This window comes from Phyllobates terribilis, unplaced genomic scaffold (genome assembly GCF_046119375.1).
Source record: "Phyllobates terribilis strain yellow unplaced genomic scaffold, ASM4611937v1 Scaffold_170__1_contigs__length_4071412, whole genome shotgun sequence".
Taxonomy (NCBI): Eukaryota; Metazoa; Chordata; class Amphibia; order Anura; family Dendrobatidae; genus Phyllobates; species Phyllobates terribilis.
In genome coordinates, this window is record NW_027362930.1 from 976,200 (window position 1) to 989,659 (window position 13,460).

General features: G+C 44.2%; 8 non-coding genes and 1 pseudogene across 8 annotated transcripts; all 9 read right to left on the reverse strand.

The window, feature by feature from the left end:
* Window positions 1-708: 708 nt before the first annotated feature.
* On the reverse strand, window positions 709-899 carry LOC141212096 (U2 spliceosomal RNA). Its single transcript, XR_012281913.1, has one exon. It is a non-coding gene; the product is annotated as a U2 spliceosomal RNA (small nuclear RNA).
* Window positions 900-2,011: 1,112 nt separating this feature from the next.
* LOC141212098 (U2 spliceosomal RNA) lies at window positions 2,012-2,202 on the reverse strand. Its single transcript, XR_012281915.1, has one exon. It is a non-coding gene; the product is annotated as a U2 spliceosomal RNA (small nuclear RNA).
* A 1,115-nt stretch (window positions 2,203-3,317) lies between these two features.
* Window positions 3,318-3,508, reverse strand: LOC141212099 (U2 spliceosomal RNA). Its single transcript, XR_012281916.1, has one exon. It is a non-coding gene; the product is annotated as a U2 spliceosomal RNA (small nuclear RNA).
* A 1,115-nt stretch (window positions 3,509-4,623) lies between these two features.
* LOC141212100 (U2 spliceosomal RNA) lies at window positions 4,624-4,814 on the reverse strand. Its single transcript, XR_012281917.1, has one exon. It is a non-coding gene; the product is annotated as a U2 spliceosomal RNA (small nuclear RNA).
* A 1,115-nt stretch (window positions 4,815-5,929) lies between these two features.
* On the reverse strand, window positions 5,930-6,120 carry LOC141211548 (U2 spliceosomal RNA). The gene has a single exon (XR_012281519.1). It is a non-coding gene; the product is annotated as a U2 spliceosomal RNA (small nuclear RNA).
* A 1,115-nt stretch (window positions 6,121-7,235) lies between these two features.
* Window positions 7,236-7,426, reverse strand: LOC141212101 (U2 spliceosomal RNA). Its single transcript, XR_012281918.1, has one exon. It is a non-coding gene; the product is annotated as a U2 spliceosomal RNA (small nuclear RNA).
* Window positions 7,427-8,541: 1,115 nt separating this feature from the next.
* LOC141212102 (U2 spliceosomal RNA) lies at window positions 8,542-8,732 on the reverse strand. The gene has a single exon (XR_012281919.1). It is a non-coding gene; the product is annotated as a U2 spliceosomal RNA (small nuclear RNA).
* Window positions 8,733-9,850: 1,118 nt separating this feature from the next.
* Window positions 9,851-10,041, reverse strand: LOC141212103 (U2 spliceosomal RNA). The gene has a single exon (XR_012281920.1). It is a non-coding gene; the product is annotated as a U2 spliceosomal RNA (small nuclear RNA).
* A 1,115-nt stretch (window positions 10,042-11,156) lies between these two features.
* On the reverse strand, window positions 11,157-11,337 carry LOC141211636 (U2 spliceosomal RNA; annotated as a pseudogene).
* Between the last annotated feature and the right edge of the window lie 2,123 nt (window positions 11,338-13,460).

A 13,460-nucleotide genomic window follows, 5' to 3' on the forward strand; every position in this document is an offset into this window, starting at 1 on the left:
TATGACACGCGCAGCCAGCGTTCCATTGCCACATTCCATCTACTGCAGGCAGGATACCTGGCTGGCTGAATGTCGCTGAGAAGCTCACAGAGACCGCCATAAGCAACAGTTTAACAGAATGCCACAGACTAATCAACCAAACTTTTTGGGTTGGGTTCTCTTTTATAGTCTGCAGGCATTAAATGAAAGATGTCAGTGTTCCAGCAGAAGGAGACAACGTTTCAGAAAAGGCATTGTAGCAAACCAAAAAAGAAATTTTAAGCGCAGCAGAGTAACCAGCGCACATACCTGTTAGCTCAGGTGAGTTTAAAAGGCTGCTGTTGATAACAAGGGCATTTGCTAAATAGATGGTGTGTGTGCAACAATATACTGAAAGGTCAATTATATTGTGCAGCTTATCTCACCACCTGTAGTTATTTAGGTGAAAGCTCCAAAATGCTTGCCTAATATGTCTGTTTATCCAAAAGGAAGTAAAAAGGGAGAGCTAGAAAGATAGCATTGCATCACATTACATGGCAATGCAATGCACAGTTGCTGAAGTTGAACCAAAATGAGCTTGTAATCTGGCTTCTGCAACTTTGAACATGAAAAATCCAATGAGGAGAAGAAAAGCAAAGCCAAAGAGTCCATCCCAAAATCCGACAAACAAGCAAAATGAACAAAAAACATTGAATTCAATTCTTTCTGATTTTAGAAACTGCATTAAAGAAGGGGTGCACCGGTCCTGGAGATACTGCAATACCAGGTCAATGCGTGGAGTGGACAGAGCAAGCTCTTTTTCCATCTCCCTGTTCTAAAAATCCATTTAATATATGGTCCCCAGATAGGGGACGTATCAGATATTAAACTGATAAGAACAGATACTACACTTGATCTTAGCCAAAAGGCCGAGAAGCGATAACCAGAATTGGTTTCAAACTACGGAGCCACCCAAGGATCCTGAAAAGTCCATTTGTGGAGATGAGCTCCTGGACTCCCGTTAAGAAGACATGTTGTCAACCTCTAGATCCCTTACATGCCTGCACTTTTCGGCTTGCTGCTGCAATCCACGCGTTTTAGATCTGCATAACTCCACCTCTTTAAACACAGCACCTTCACCCCCTGCTGTTCCCACCCGCCTCAACACCGTTGGAAGGGAGGAGAACCAATTAAGGCGGGGGGTGGGGTGGAACGAGCAGCTGTCTACCCTTAGCAGGAGGGCTCCTGATTACATACCTCTCCTGCTGCTGCTGCTGCTGGCTGTCCAGCAGCAGACTGAAGGTGGCTGCTGCTGTGCACAGGTATATAAAGGCTCAGAGCCTATTATGACACGCGCAGCCAGCGTTCCATTGCCACATTCCATCTACTGCAGGCAGGATACCTGGCTGGCTGAATGTCGCTGAGAAGCTCACAGAGACCGCCATAAGCAACAGTTTAACAGAATGCCACAGACTAATCAACCAAACTTTTTGGGTTGGGTTCTCTTTTATAGTCTGCAGGCATTAAATGAAAGATGTCAGTGTTCCAGCAGAAGGAGACAACGTTTCAGAAAAGGCATTGTAGCAAACCAAAAAAGAAATTTTAAGCGCAGCAGAGTAACCAGCGCACATACCTGTTAGCTCAGGTGAGTTTAAAAGGCTGCTGTTGATAACAAGGGCATTTGCTAAATAGATGGTGTGTGTGCAACAATATACTGAAAGGTCAATTATATTGTGCAGCTTATCTCACCACCTGTAGTTATTTAGGTGAAAGCTCCAAAATGCTTGCCTAATATGTCTGTTTATCCAAAAGGAAGTAAAAAGGGAGAGCTAGAAAGATAGCATTGCATCACATTACATGGCAATGCAATGCACAGTTGCTGAAGTTGAACCAAAATGAGCTTGTAATCTGGCTTCTGCAACTTTGAACATGAAAAATCCAATGAGGAGAAGAAAAGCAAAGCCAAAGAGTCCATCCCAAAATCCGACAAACAAGCAAAATGAACAAAAAACATTGAATTCAATTCTTTCTGATTTTAGAAACTGCATTAAAGAAGGGGTGCACCGGTCCTGGAGATACTGCAATACCAGGTCAATGCGTGGAGTGGACAGAGCAAGCTCTTTTTCCATCTCCCTGTTCTAAAAATCCATTTAATATATGGTCCCCAGATAGGGGACGTATCAGATATTAAACTGATAAGAACAGATACTACACTTGATCTTAGCCAAAAGGCCGAGAAGCGATAACCAGAATTGGTTTCAAACTACGGAGCCACCCAAGGATCCTGAAAAGTCCATTTGTGGAGATGAGCTCCTGGACTCCCGTTAAGAAGACATGTTGTCAACCTCTAGATCCCTTACATGCCTGCACTTTTCGGCTTGCTGCTGCTGCAATCCACGCGTTTTAGATCTGCATAACTCCACCTCTTTAAACACAGCACCTTCACCCCCTGCTGTTCCCACCCGCCTCAACACCGTTGGAAGGGAGGAGAACCAATTAAGGCGGGGGGTGGGGTGGAACGAGCAGCTGTCTACCCTTAGCAGGAGGGCTCCTGATTACATACCTCTCCTGCTGCTGCTGCTGCTGGCTGTCCAGCAGCAGACTGAAGGTGGCTGCTGCTGTGCACAGGTATATAAAGGCTCAGAGCCTATTATGACACGCGCAGCCAGCGTTCCATTGCCACATTCCATCTACTGCAGGCAGGATACCTGGCTGGCTGAATGTCGCTGAGAAGCTCACAGAGACCGCCATAAGCAACAGTTTAACAGAATGCCACAGACTAATCAACCAAACTTTTTGGGTTGGGTTCTCTTTTATAGTCTGCAGGCATTAAATGAAAGAAGTCAGTGTTCCAGCAGAAGGAGACAACGTTTCAGAAAAGGCATTGTAGCAAACCAAAAAAGAAATTTTAAGCGCAGCAGAGTAACCAGCGCACATACCTGTTAGCTCAGGTGAGTTTAAAAGGCTGCTGTTGATAACAAGGGCATTTGCTAAATAGATGGTGTGTGTGCAACAATATACTGAAAGGTCAATTATATTGTGCAGCTTATCTCACCACCTGTAGTTATTTAGGTGAAAGCTCCAAAATGCTTGCCTAATATGTCTGTTTATCCAAAAGGAAGTAAAAAGGGAGAGCTAGAAAGATAGCATTGCATCACATTACATGGCAATGCAATGCACAGTTGCTGAAGTTGAACCAAAATGAGCTTGTAATCTGGCTTCTGCAACTTTGAACATGAAAAATCCAATGAGGAGAAGAAAAGCAAAGCCAAAGAGTCCATCCCAAAATCCGACAAACAAGCAAAATGAACAAAAAACATTGAATTCAATTCTTTCTGATTTTAGAAACTGCATTAAAGAAGGGGTGCACCGGTCCTGGAGATACTGCAATACCAGGTCAATGCGTGGAGTGGACAGAGCAAGCTCTTTTTCCATCTCCCTGTTCTAAAAATCCATTTAATATATGGTCCCCAGATAGGGGACGTATCAGATATTAAACTGATAAGAACAGATACTACACTTGATCTTAGCCAAAAGGCCGAGAAGCGATAACCAGAATTGGTTTCAAACTACGGAGCCACCCAAGGATCCTGAAAAGTCCATTTGTGGAGATGAGCTCCTGGACTCCCGTTAAGAAGACATGTTGTCAACCTCTAGATCCCTTACATGCCTGCACTTTTCGGCTTGCTGCTGCTGCAATCCACGCGTTTTAGATCTGCATAACTCCACCTCTTTAAACACAGCACCTTCACCCCCTGCTGTTCCCACCCGCCTCAACACCGTTGGAAGGGAGGAGAACCAATTAAGGCGGGGGGTGGGGTGGAACGAGCAGCTGTCTACCCTTAGCAGGAGGGCTCCTGATTACATACCTCTCCTGCTGCTGCTGCTGCTGGCTGTCCAGCAGCAGACTGAAGGTGGCTGCTGCTGTGCACAGGTATATAAAGGCTCAGAGCCTATTATGACACGCGCAGCCAGCGTTCCATTGCCACATTCCATCTACTGCAGGCAGGATACCTGGCTGGCTGAATGTCGCTGAGAAGCTCACAGAGACCGCCATAAGCAACAGTTTAACAGAATGCCACAGACTAATCAACCAAACTTTTTGGGTTGGGTTCTCTTTTATAGTCTGCAGGCATTAAATGAAAGATGTCAGTGTTCCAGCAGAAGGAGACAACGTTTCAGAAAAGGCATTGTAGCAAACCAAAAAAGAAATTTTAAGCGCAGCAGAGTAACCAGCGCACATACCTGTTAGCTCAGGTGAGTTTAAAAGGCTGCTGTTGATAACAAGGGCATTTGCTAAATAGATGGTGTGTGTGCAACAATATACTGAAAGGTCAATTATATTGTGCAGCTTATCTCACCACCTGTAGTTATTTAGGTGAAAGCTCCAAAATGCTTGCCTAATATGTCTGTTTATCCAAAAGGAAGTAAAAAGGGAGAGCTAGAAAGATAGCATTGCATCACATTACATGGCAATGCAATGCACAGTTGCTGAAGTTGAACCAAAATGAGCTTGTAATCTGGCTTCTGCAACTTTGAACATGAAAAATCCAATGAGGAGAAGAAAAGCAAAGCCAAAGAGTCCATCCCAAAATCCGACAAACAAGCAAAATGAACAAAAAACATTGAATTCAATTCTTTCTGATTTTAGAAACTGCATTAAAGAAGGGGTGCACCGGTCCTGGAGATACTGCAATACCAGGTCAATGCGTGGAGTGGACAGAGCAAGCTCTTTTTCCATCTCCCTGTTCTAAAAATCCATTTAATATATGGTCCCCAGATAGGGGACGTATCAGATATTAAACTGATAAGAACAGATACTACACTTGATCTTAGCCAAAAGGCCGAGAAGCGATAACCAGAATTGGTTTCAAACTACGGAGCCACCCAAGGATCCTGAAAAGTCCATTTGTGGAGATGAGCTCCTGGACTCCCGTTAAGAAGACATGTTGTCAACCTCTAGATCCCTTACATGCCTGCACTTTTCGGCTTGCTGCTGCTGCAATCCACGCGTTTTAGATCTGCATAACTCCACCTCTTTAAACACAGCACCTTCACCCCCTGCTGTTCCCACCCGCCTCAACACCGTTGGAAGGGAGGAGAACCAATTAAGGCGGGGGGTGGGGTGGAACGAGCAGCTGTCTACCCTTAGCAGGAGGGCTCCTGATTACATACCTCTCCTGCTGCTGCTGCTGCTGGCTGTCCAGCAGCAGACTGAAGGTGGCTGCTGCTGTGCACAGGTATATAAAGGCTCAGAGCCTATTATGACACGCGCAGCCAGCGTTCCATTGCCACATTCCATCTACTGCAGGCAGGATACCTGGCTGGCTGAATGTCGCTGAGAAGCTCACAGAGACCGCCATAAGCAACAGTTTAACAGAATGCCACAGACTAATCAACCAAACTTTTTGGGTTGGGTTCTCTTTTATAGTCTGCAGGCATTAAATGAAAGAAGTCAGTGTTCCAGCAGAAGGAGACAACGTTTCAGAAAAGGCATTGTAGCAAACCAAAAAAGAAATTTTAAGCGCAGCAGAGTAACCAGCGCACATACCTGTTAGCTCAGGTGAGTTTAAAAGGCTGCTGTTGATAACAAGGGCATTTGCTAAATAGATGGTGTGTGTGCAACAATATACTGAAAGGTCAATTATATTGTGCAGCTTATCTCACCACCTGTAGTTATTTAGGTGAAAGCTCCAAAATGCTTGCCTAATATGTCTGTTTATCCAAAAGGAAGTAAAAAGGGAGAGCTAGAAAGATAGCATTGCATCACATTACATGGCAATGCAATGCACAGTTGCTGAAGTTGAACCAAAATGAGCTTGTAATCTGGCTTCTGCAACTTTGAACATGAAAAATCCAATGAGGAGAAGAAAAGCAAAGCCAAAGAGTCCATCCCAAAATCCGACAAACAAGCAAAATGAACAAAAAACATTGAATTCAATTCTTTCTGATTTTAGAAACTGCATTAAAGAAGGGGTGCACCGGTCCTGGAGATACTGCAATAGCAGGTCAATGCGTGGAGTGGACAGAGCAAGCTCTTTTTCCATCTCCCTGTTCTAAAAATCCATTTAATATATGGTCCCCAGATAGGGGACGTATCAGATATTAAACTGATAAGAACAGATACTACACTTGATCTTAGCCAAAAGGCCGAGAAGCGATAACCAGAATTGGTTTCAAACTACGGAGCCACCCAAGGATCCTGAAAAGTCCATTTGTGGAGATGAGCTCCTGGACTCCCGTTAAGAAGACATGTTGTCAACCTCTAGATCCCTTACATGCCTGCACTTTTCGGCTTGCTGCTGCTGCAATCCACGCGTTTTAGATCTGCATAACTCCACCTCTTTAAACACAGCACCTTCACCCCCTGCTGTTCCCACCCGCCTCAACACCGTTGGAAGGGAGGAGAACCAATTAAGGCGGGGGGTGGGGTGGAACGAGCAGCTGTCTACCCTTAGCAGGAGGGCTCCTGATTACATACCTCTCCTGCTGCTGCTGCTGCTGGCTGTCCAGCAGCAGACTGAAGGTGGCTGCTGCTGTGCACAGGTATATAAAGGCTCAGAGCCTATTATGACACGCGCAGCCAGCGTTCCATTGCCACATTCCATCTACTGCAGGCAGGATACCTGGCTGGCTGAATGTCGCTGAGAAGCTCACAGAGACCGCCATAAGCAACAGTTTAACAGAATGCCACAGACTAATCAACCAAACTTTTTGGGTTGGGTTCTCTTTTATAGTCTGCAGGCATTAAATGAAAGAAGTCAGTGTTCCAGCAGAAGGAGACAACGTTTCAGAAAAGGCATTGTAGCAAACCAAAAAAGAAATTTTAAGCGCAGCAGAGTAACCAGCGCACATACCTGTTAGCTCAGGTGAGTTTAAAAGGCTGCTGTTGATAACAAGGGCATTTGCTAAATAGATGGTGTGTGTGCAACAATATACTGAAAGGTCAATTATATTGTGCAGCTTATCTCACCACCTGTAGTTATTTAGGTGAAAGCTCCAAAATGCTTGCCTAATATGTCTGTTTATCCAAAAGGAAGTAAAAAGGGAGAGCTAGAAAGATAGCATTGCATCACATTACATGGCAATGCAATGCACAGTTGCTGAAGTTGAACCAAAATGAGCTTGTAATCTGGCTTCTGCAACTTTGAACATGAAAAATCCAATGAGGAGAAGAAAAGCAAAGCCAAAGAGTCCATCCCAAAATCCGACAAACAAGCAAAATGAACAAAAAACATTGAATTCAATTCTTTCTGATTTTAGAAACTGCATTAAAGAAGGGGTGCACCGGTCCTGGAGATACTGCAATACCAGGTCAATGCGTGGAGTGGACAGAGCAAGCTCTTTTTCCATCTCCCTGTTCTAAAAATCCATTTAATATATGGTCCCCAGATAGGGGACGTATCAGATATTAAACTGATAAGAACAGATACTACACTTGATCTTAGCCAAAAGGCCGAGAAGCGATAACCAGAATTGGTTTCAAACTACGGAGCCACCCAAGGATCCTGAAAAGTCCATTTGTGGAGATGAGCTCCTGGACTCCCGTTAAGAAGACATGTTGTCAACCTCTAGATCCCTTACATGCCTGCACTTTTCGGCTTGCTGCTGCTGCAATCCACGCGTTTTAGATCTGCATAACTCCACCTCTTTAAACACAGCACCTTCACCCCCTGCTGTTCCCACCCGCCTCAACACCGTTGGAAGGGAGGAGAACCAATTAAGGCGGGGGGTGGGGTGGAACGAGCAGCTGTCTACCCTTAGCAGGAGGGCTCCTGATTACATACCTCTCCTGCTGCTGCTGCTGCTGGCTGTCCAGCAGCAGACTGAAGGTGGCTGCTGCTGTGCACAGGTATATAAAGGCTCAGAGCCTATTATGACACGCGCAGCCAGCGTTCCATTGCCACATTCCATCTACTGCAGGCAGGATACCTGGCTGGCTGAATGTCGCTGAGAAGCTCACAGAGACCGCCATAAGCTACAGTTTAACAGAATGCCACAGACTAATCAACCAAACTTTTTGGGTTGGGTTCTCTTTTATAGTCTGCAGGCATTAAATGAAAGAAGTCAGTGTTCCAGCAGAAGGAGACAACGTTTCAGAAAAGGCATTGTAGCAAACCAAAAAAGAAATTTTAAGCGCAGCAGAGTAACCAGCGCACATACCTGTTAGCTCAGGTGAGTTTAAAAGGCTGCTGTTGATAACAAGGGCATTTGCTAAATAGATGGTGTGTGTGCAACAATATACTGAAAGGTCAATTATATTGTGCAGCTTATCTCACCACCTGTAGTTATTTAGGTGAAAGCTCCAAAATGCTTGCCTAATATGTCTGTTTATCCAAAAGGAAGTAAAAAGGGAGAGCTAGAAAGATAGCATTGCATCACATTACATGGCAATGCAATGCACAGTTGCTGAAGTTGAACCAAAATGAGCTTGTAATCTGGCTTCTGCAACTTTGAACATGAAAAATCCAATGAGGAGAAGAAAAGCAAAGCCAAAGAGTCCATCCCAAAATCCGACAAACAAGCAAAATGAACAAAAAACATTGAATTCAATTCTTTCTGATTTTAGAAACTGCATTAAAGAAGGGGTGCACCGGTCCTGGAGATACTGCAATACCAGGTCAATGCGTGGAGTGGACAGAGCAAGCTCTTTTTCCATCTCCCTGTTCTAAAAATCCATTTAATATATGGTCCCCAGATAGGGGACGTATCAGATATTAAACTGATAAGAACAGATACTACACTTGATCTTAGCCAAAAGGCCGAGAAGCGATAACCAGAATTGGTTTCAAACTACGGAGCCACCCAAGGATCCTGAAAAGTCCATTTGTGGAGATGAGCTCCTGGACTCCCGTTAAGAAGACATGTTGTCAACCTCTAGATCCCTTACATGCCTGCACTTTTCGGCTTGCTGCTGCTGCAATCCACGCGTTTTAGATCTGCATAACTCCACCTCTTTAAACACAGCACCTTCACCCCCTGCTGTTCCCACCCGCCTCAACACCGTTGGAAGGGAGGAGAACCAATTAAGGCGGGGGGTGGGGTGGAACGAGCAGCTGTCTACCCTTAGCAGGAGGGCTCCTGATTACATACCTCTCCTGCTGCTGCTGCTGCTGCTGGCTGTCCAGCAGCAGACTGAAGGTGGCTGCTGCTGTGCACAGGTATATAAAGGCTCAGAGCCTATTATGACACGCGCAGCCAGCGTTCCATTGCCACATTCCATCTACTGCAGGCAGGATACCTGGCTGGCTGAATGTCGCTGAGAAGCTCACAGAGACCGCCATAAGCAACAGTTTAACAGAATGCCACAGACTAATCAACCAAACTTTTTGGGTTGGGTTCTCTTTTATAGTCTGCAGGCATTAAATGAAAGAAGTCAGTGTTCCAGCAGAAGGAGACAACGTTTCAGAAAAGGCATTGTAGCAAACCAAAAAAGAAATTTTAAGCGCAGCAGAGTAACCAGCGCACATACCTGTTAGCTCAGGTGAGTTTAAAAGGCTGCTGTTGATAACAAGGGCATTTGCTAAATAGATGGTGTGTGTGCAACAATATACTGAAAGGTCAATTATATTGTGCAGCTTATCTCACCACCTGTAGTTATTTAGGTGAAAGCTCCAAAATGCTTGCCTAATATGTCTGTTTATCCAAAAGGAAGTAAAAAGGGAGAGCTAGAAAGATAGCATTGCATCACATTACATGGCAATGCAATGCACAGTTGCTGAAGTTGAACCAAAATGAGCTTGTAATCTGGCTTCTGCAACTTTGAACATGAAAAATCCAATGAGGAGAAGAAAAGCAAAGCCAAAGAGTCCATCCCAAAATCCGACAAACAAGCAAAATGAACAAAAAACATTGAATTCAATTCTTTCTGATTTTAGAAACTGCATTAAAGAAGGGGTGCACCGGTCCTGGAGATACTGCAATACCAGGTCAATGCGTGGAGTGGACAGAGCAAGCTCTTTTTCCATCTCCCTGTTCTAAAAATCCATTTAATATATGGTCCCCAGATAGGGGACGTATCAGATATTAAACTGATAAGAACAGATACTACACTTGATCTTAGCCAAAAGGCCGAGAAGCGATAACCAGAATTGGTTTCAAACTACGGAGCCACCCAAGGATCCTGAAAAGTCCATTTGTGGAGATGAGCTCCTGGACTCCCGTTAAGAAGACATGTTGTCAACCTCTAGATCCCTTACATGCCTGCACTTTTCGGCTTGCTGCTGCTGCAATCCACGCGTTTTAGATCTGCATAACTCCACCTCTTTAAACACAGCACCTTCACCCCCTGCTGTTCCCACCCGCCTCAACACCGTTGGAAGGGAGGAGAACCAATTAAGGCGGGGGGTGGGGTGGAACGAGCAGCTGTCTACCCTTAGCAGGAGGGCTCCTGATTACATACCTCTCCTGCTGCTGCTGCTGCTGGCTGTCCAGCAGCAGACTGAAGGTGGCTGCTGCTGTGCACAGGTATATAAAGGCTCAGAGCCTATTATGACACGCGCAGCCAGCGTTCCATTGCCACATTCCATCTACTGCAGGCAGGATACCTGGCTGGCTGAATGTCGCTGAGAAGCTCACAGAGACCGCCATAAGCAACAGTTTAACAGAATGCCACAGACTAATCAACCAAACTTTTTGGGTTGGGTTCTCTTTTATAGTCTGCAGGCATTAAATGAAAGAAGTCAGTGTTCCAGCAGAAGGAGACAACGTTTCAGAAAAGGCATTGTAGCAAACCAAAAAAGAAATTTTAAGCGCAGCAGAGTAACCAGCGCACATACCTGTTAGCTCAGGTGAGTTTAAAAGGCTGCTGTTGATAACAAGGGCATTTGCTAAATAGATGGTGTGTGTGCAACAATATACTGAAAGGTCAATTATATTGTGCAGCTTATCTCACCACCTGTAGTTATTTAGGTGAAAGCTCCAAAATGCTTGCCTAATATGTCTGTTTATCCAAAAGGAAGTAAAAAGGGAGAGCTAGAAAGATAGCATTGCATCACATTACATGGCAATGCAATGCACAGTTGCTGAAGTTGAACCAAAATGAGCTTGTAATCTGGCTTCTGCAACTTTGAACATGAAAAATCCAATGAGGAGAAGAAAAGCAAAGCCAAAGAGTCCATCCCAAAATCCGACAAACAAGCAAAATGAACAAAAAACATTGAATTCAATTCTTTCTGATTTTAGAAACTGCATTAAAGAAGGGGTGCACCGGTCCTGGAGATACTGCAATACCAGGTCAATGCGTGGAGTGGACAGAGCAAGCTCTTTTTCCATCTCCCTGTTCTAAAAATCCATTTAATATATGGTCCCCAGATAGGGGACGTATCAGATATTAAACTGATAAGAACAGATTTTTTTTTTTTTTTTTTTAAAACCTATTCAGGTTAAAATTAAAGTCCACTCCACAGTCCTCTTCTCCCCAAAGGGAGACAAGACGTGGACTCCAACTTAAATCATCATCAGGTTTTGGTACTTTTAATGTCAGAAAAAAAAATTACAAAAATACAACAATACTTACAAAGAAAGAAATGTTTCAGAACCTGAATGGATACCAAAAAAATAAAAATTAAATTATAACTGTATTAACAACAGTAATAACATCAAGTAAAATACTTGTAACCATTATCAAAAGCATGAACCCCAACCCAACTCAGAACCTTAAGGGACAAATCTTCAACCCTTGATGCTGAAAAAACTTGTTTCGATACACCATCTGGTATTCTATATTTCACACAAAAAACATTTTTATCTCTTATTAGTTCTTTCCTAACATTCTCTATAAGATATTCCAAACGTTTCTCATCATACAACTTACGGTACAACCGGTTAAAATATTCTGCATTCTTTATAAACATAGGTTGTTGAAAAACAACTATATTTTCTTCCATTGCCACCTCCACTTCCTGTTCCTTTCTCTTTTCTTGCTTTTTAACCTTACCACGGCCAGTTCCCTGACTTACACCTCCCATTTCACTCTCTACCCTATCCCCCCAATCTACTCTTGTTTTCTCCATCTCCCTCTGCACTCCTACAGGTTTGCTTTCTTTTCCCTTTACCACCAACACCTTTTCTACACTTTCCTCCTTTCTCTCTACCAAAACCTTTTTAACCACTACCTCCTTCTCTTTATTTCTTTTCCTCTTTGGGCAATTCTTAAAAACATGCGTATCTTCCTGACACAAGTTGCACTTCCTCCGATCTTTACAATCCTTTGACTCATGATCACCTTTTTTGCAAAAACCACATACACCACCCGAACAATTTTCCTTTCCATGCCCGTATTGACGACAAACTCGACAAAAAGTGGGTATACCACTGAAAAAAATATCACCATTTATATTACCCAACTTAAACCTAGCTGGGGGAAGCAACACAGTCCCCTGCTCATCTTCTTTGAAACGGACCAAAAATTTCCACTTCGAAGTCCAAAAACCAAATTCATTATAAATCTTCCCTTTTGGTGTTACTGACAAACAAAAAAACTCCAAAAATGTAAGAACATCCTCTTCGTCCACCAATGGAGAGTACATTTTAACAATGATCCATTTATCTCTAACGGGGAAGTGTGGCATTACACTTATCCCCTCCATTCTTTTATCCTGGCTTGCAGTCATTTTCCTTAGATATCCTTCAAAAAAAACTTTGTCAACAAAAACTATATCATAAACACCCCTCCTGGGGTAGTCCATTATCGCCAACACTTCTTCTGTCTTCAAACCAAAAAGATCCACAAGAACTTGACTCATCACATACCTAAAATCCTTTTGATCTCGAAAGTTCTCCTGAACAACCAAACGAATAGAATTCTGCACCTTAGCGAATTCAGGCACATTATCTTCCTCTCCTTCATGTGATGCTGCAGACATCTTCTTCACAAACAGGTTCTCCTCTTCTCAATAGAAACCTTCAACACCGAAGTGCCAGGTAGATGATCGCCTCCCGTTGCCCGGGGACTAATCCGACTCCCTAATAGCAGCAGGGAGGTGAAGCCCTGCTGAAAAACAGAGCGATCCCCCCAGGCCAAGGAGCCGGGTACCCCGAGCACCTCTCAGCCAAGACCAAGGCAGCAGCCGCTAGATCACTGCACTTGATCTTAGCCAAAAGGCCAAGAAGCGATAACCAGAATTGGTTTCAAACTACGGAGCCACCCAAGGATCCTGAAAAGTCCATTTGTGGAGATGAGCTCCTGGACTCCCGTTAAGAAGACATGTTGTCAACCTCTAGATCCCTTACATGCCTGCACTTTTCGGCTTGCTGCTGCTGCAATCCACGCGTTTTAGATCTGCATAACTCCACCTCTTTAAACACAGCACCTTCACCCCCTGCTGTTCCCACCCGCCTCAACACCGTTGGAAGGGAGGAGAACCAATTAAGGCGGGGGGTGGGGTGGAACGAGCAGCTGTCTACCCTTAGCAGGAGGGCTCCTGATTACATACCTCTCCTGCTGCTGCTGCTGCTGGCTGTCCAGCAGCAGACTGAAGGTGGCTGCTGCTGTGCACAGG